Source organism: Aplysia californica, unplaced genomic scaffold, assembly GCF_000002075.1.
Source record: "Aplysia californica isolate F4 #8 unplaced genomic scaffold, AplCal3.0 scaffold02806, whole genome shotgun sequence".
Lineage (NCBI taxonomy): Eukaryota > Metazoa > Mollusca > Gastropoda > Aplysiida > Aplysiidae > Aplysia > Aplysia californica.
In genome coordinates, this window is record NW_004800076.1 from 1 (window position 1) to 5,197 (window position 5,197).

At 42.0% G+C, this 5,197-nt stretch overlaps 1 long non-coding RNA gene across 1 annotated transcript; it reads right to left on the reverse strand.

Moving 5' to 3' along the window:
- Positions 1-61: 61 nt before the first annotated feature.
- LOC101853367 lies at positions 62-3,533 on the reverse strand. The gene is made up of 3 exons (XR_001185526.2): positions 2,923-3,533; positions 1,255-1,401; positions 62-315 (listed from the first exon to the last, which is right to left on the reverse strand). It is a non-coding gene; the product is annotated as an uncharacterized LOC101853367 (long non-coding RNA).
- Positions 3,534-5,197: the final 1,664 nt, after the last annotated feature.

The following is a 5,197-nucleotide window of genomic DNA, read 5'->3' on the forward strand; positions in this document are numbered from 1 at the left end:
TCAGTGAGGTGAGAAGGTGAGAGGAGAAAAGAGGAGAGGAGGAGAGAGGAAGAGAAGAGGGGAGAAAGATCAATATCATCAACTAGTAGAGATAGAGGGAGGAGGAAAGGACATTATCACTCCATGATGGACAAATTATTATCATTATCGTTCTGTACATAAGACGAACTATTATCACTATCATTATCTATGTTATGTACGTGTACAAGCAGACAGTCTGGCCACAGTTACCTCCTTTGCCTGCGCGGTGTAGCGACTCTGAAGCTGCTGGTTCTCTCGCTCCATCTCCTCCAGACGTGCTTGGCTCTCCTGGGTCTGGGGGAACAACAGACATAGATAAAAATGGGCTCGTTTCAGAGAAAGCGAGAGACAGAGAGAGAGTTAGTCGAGGATCAGATCCCGTATATCAGAACAGACAATGAGCTCATCACAGAGAGAGACAGAGACAGAGACAGAGACAGAGAGAGCAAGAGAGACAGAGACAGAGACAGAGAGAGCAAGAGAGACAGAGACAGAGAGACAGAGAAAGCGAGAGAGAGAGAAAGAGAGAGAGAGAGAAAGCGACAGAGAGAGAGAGAGAAAGCGAGAGAGAGAAAGAGAAAGAGAGAGAGAGAGAGAGCGAGAGGGAGACAGAGAGAGAGAGAGGTATTTCAGTGTAAGAATCTTCACATGTGACTGTCAAAGTAGAAATAATAATGGCACTTACAACAATATCAATATGACAATAATATAGTTATAACAATAAAAATGACAACAATAATAGTAATAACAATAACATACCAAACCGTAGACAATTATGTAGAGCTGGGGGGGGAAACAAGACAAAAGAGAAATGAAAGATGGATAAGAAAGAAAAAAGTACCAGAGGCACAGAGACAGCATCTTCAACCATCAGAAAACGTTTGTGTTTTATTCACTAAAAACTGTTTCCCTCACCCTGGCAGTAGCATATTTGATTCCCCACCCCAACCGGTCCCACTGTCACCTCTGACAGTCACCTCATCATGGCAGTAGCCTGTTTTAGTTAGCTCCTCCTTCAGCTGTTTCACCATCTCCCCTCACCCCCTTCCCTTTCAACCATCCCCTCCACCTCCCTCCCACCCACCTTGGCACTAGCCTGTTTTAGCTCCTCCTTCAGCTGTTTCACCATCTCCCCCACTCCCTCCCCACACTCTCCCCATCCCCCTCCCACTCCCCACTCTCCCCATCCTCTCCCACTCCCCACACTCTCCCCATCCCCTCTCCCCCACCCACCTTGGCAGTAGCCTGTTTGAGCTCCTCCTTCAGCTGTTTCACCATCTCCCCCCGATGCTGGGCGCTGCTCAAAGCCTCCCGCAGTTTCTCTTCGATGTCACGGTTCTCCCCACGCAGCTTCTGGATGGTCTCTTGCCGGTCAGACACCTGGGACAAACAGCCACCAGTCAGTGTTCTTGTGTTTGGGTAAAGCAACGGTCACTCACTTAGTGCTGGGAAAAAGCAGGACAGACAGACACAAAAAGAACCCAGTGGTGGCGCCCTCCAACCACCCATCATCAGCACAATAAAGTGAACGTGGCAACCAAACTGATTTCTCCACAATTCCTTATTACGTAGAGGGTAACTTTGGTTCAGCCATCCACAAAGACAGGTTCTGGAAACTTCATGGGACAAGACAAAAGTCCAAACATTCTCCACAGTCTGCTGTAGTTGTCAATACTCCAGCATGACGCATGTCTGTGGTGTAGTGGTTAGGCACTCGCATTCTATTCCTGAGAGAGGAGAGTCTTTTATGAATATCTCAGTCTTTCTCGTGGGATGTTGTATTCCTCTCAGCCCGGGTTGGCCCTGACAAGCAGGGTCTAAGCAGCCCGTCTCCAAAATGATTTAAATTGTGTCAATAGGGCTGTAAAATACTTAAAAGCAAAAAACAAACAAACAAACAGAAACATGTATTAAGGCTCACAAACAGACCTGATACTAGAAGATACTGCACAGTGTTGCAGAGAAGTTTGACAAATAATAATATGAGCAGTAGTGAAAAAAAGCAAAACTAAAAAGCAAATAATTTTTTTGGTCAAATAATAAGAGAAGTCTAAACTTCCATAGCCTACAGTATTAGTAGAATCTAAAGGAGGTTGGAGAGTGGGGTGGGGGGGCTGTCAGTCGCTGATGGATGTCAGTCGCTGAAACAAAAACTGTGTTCAGGGAAGAAATCCCTGCTGCTTACCACCATGACACACTCTAAAACTGAAGTAAAACTGACAGCCTGAGGACATGTTTGAGGCACATATTGGAGCAAACAAGTTACTGGATTTGTAGAAAGCTAACATATTCATATTGTCAAAAGATAACATATTGATATTGTTCAAAGATAACATATTGATACAGAAACTTAACATACTGATATTGTTGAATGATTACATATTGATATTAAAAGTTAAAATAATGATATTGTTGAAAGTTGTCATATTGATTTTGTTGACAGCAGCCAATTAAGCAGGATAAAGAAGCCCCTAACCAAATCCTATCCCAAACATTTTAAGAAAAAGAAAGCTGCTAACCGTAGCATCTTAAAAGGCATATGTAATATACCACAAGCAACATCTGATCGCTGTCTCCTACGTGAAAGGCATGCGTAACAAGTATCATGGCACGGGGAATCAGGTGCTCATCAATTTTTGGGCATAAGGATTTATTGGTACCATCTTAATAAAGCCTGTTCATTTGCATTCCTTTCGGTGGAAAAAATACTCCTGCACATTTAATGGATGTCAAGATACTTGCAACTAAAGGAAGTAGGGATCTCTTGGAGTTAGAGGTAAAATTAGCAAAAAAATGGCCGCCAAAGTTTGGCCACTTCCCAAGTTTGAGTGTCCATGGAAACTGCAAATTAACACTTTCTGTGCCTTCACCTCCCTCCCCTTGGCCCCCTACCAAGCTTACCTCGGAAGTGAGAGTGTCTCTCGTGTCTTTAGAAGAACTCTGAAGTCGTTGGAGACTGACCGTCAGTTTTTTCACCTGTTACAGGAAACAGCCCCAGAAGCCAAGAGGGTCAGTGCCATTTAACAGTTAAGGGAAAGAGTGTGCAGAGTACGTGTGGGACAACGTGAGGGACAGTGTGCAAGAGTATGTGTGGGACAGTGTGAGGGACAGTGTTGGGGGATCAAGTTCCCAAGATTTAACTCTTTGGGGATGCACATTAGACAACATTATCAGATGTACTCTTCTTTGGAGAAAAAAAAGCATAAATTTGTGATCAATACAGGTTTTTTCACTTCTCGTTTTTTTATCTGAAACTTTAATTTAAAATTTTAAAAACAAGATAAAAACCCATATTATTGAACTTTGTAAATTCATTTTTCTGATTTTTTGTTTGTTTGATGGGTCGAAATGAGCAGCAACATTGCCTTTTTGACTGCAGACGATCTTGACATACATGTCTGTTACATCCTTAAAGAGTTAAGGCGAAGCGACAAAAGAAGGAAGACACCCTCCCCAGAAAGAGAATAATTCACTCAGAGGAGGAGGAGGAGGGAGATTAAACAGCAAGAGGAAGATTGTGAAAAAACAAATGAAATAAAAAAATGGTAATAATCAAAAACAAAAGAGAGACCCCCAAAAAAGTAAGACGAGACACTCAATCACACTTCTTTCACAAGAAGAACAGTCACACACAGTTGTTAGACTGAGACCCCTTTGCAGGGACAAGAGATGATGACAACACACTCATTTTCCCCACTACCGTTCCTGATCACTCTCTATTTCTTTTCAATCTTATTAGTGTCATCCCCACCTCTACGAACCCCCGTACCCTTGCAACCTAGATCTCTCTGTCTCTGTCTCTCTGTCTATCTGTCTCTGTCTCTGTCTCTCTCTCTCTATCTACCTATCTATGCTTCCCTCCCCATTCTCCTCTCATATCCTATCCTGAGACTTCTATAAACCCTTCAGTTTTTCATCTCTTGTTTTATCTCAGCAGCAGAAGACAGAATATTCTGGCACTTCACAGTTCACAGACACACATTCACACAGACACACATTCACATCAAAACTACAGACTCACAAACTCACACAATCTCAACATCAACACAGTCGTGATAACAAATAAACAAATAAAAATTATTGAAATAAATCCAAATAACTGGGAAAACTATGAAGAACTGAACAAAAAATATCAACAAAAGTGAGAAGATAAGCAAATAAATAACTGAAACGGGTTTAATGAAAATGAATATAATTCTACTTAGTCTGCAGCAAGTCCAAAAAACTGTACAATAAATTTGTCAATATTCCAAAACTCTGCGTAATCTTATTCCAAATCGGTGTTTGCCAATCTTTGTATAGTCATTGCCCACTTTGCAACGATTATGAGGCTTAACTTTTCTCATCGCCCACCTCCAAGTATTTCCAGTTGGGTTGTATAATAACAACTGTCACTACCTGGGTGATCCCCAACGCTAAACAAAATTACCAAATCGCCCACTGGTGGGATATACAAACTGTACTAACTAATGATCACAAAATTCACAAAGAGCAACAAGCAAGTTTTGTGAAAGATATCATTGTAAGAATAAACAATATTTCTTTTTCAATAATGTGAGTTCAGTAAAGTAGGTGTTAATGCAAAAATTGTGTGAACATGACATTTCTTTCTTTGCCAAATCATAAGATACTGTTGTATTTGAGATATACATTGTGTGAGAACAGAATAACAAACAGGTTGTTGTATTAACGTTAGTCCAGGGGGGGAGGGGTGGTCTCCAAAGCACACGGGGTGGGTGGGCAGTGGTGTTGGTAGATACTAGGGTTAGACAAGCCAAAGGGACAAACAGACGGACTGCTGGACACACTGATTAAACTCTGGTTGGTGCCCAGCCGAACATTAACACAAACACAAACTTTTAGTCTCCCCCACGACCCATGATAAAAAGCAAAAAGACTGACTGGACTTCTCGTTTTCAGCAGGCTACAAACAAACCACACTACACATACAATTATTATATGTCTGCATTGAACTCACAGAGAGTCATATCTTTATAACTCTCATATAAAACAAATGACTTAAAATGTAGAGGAAGCAGAAGGACAGACAGACACACAGACAGACACAGACACAGACACAGACACACACACACACACACACACACACACACACACACACACACACACACACTACAAGCCAATTCAACTATTTCCCCTGCCCCCACATCCTTGACCC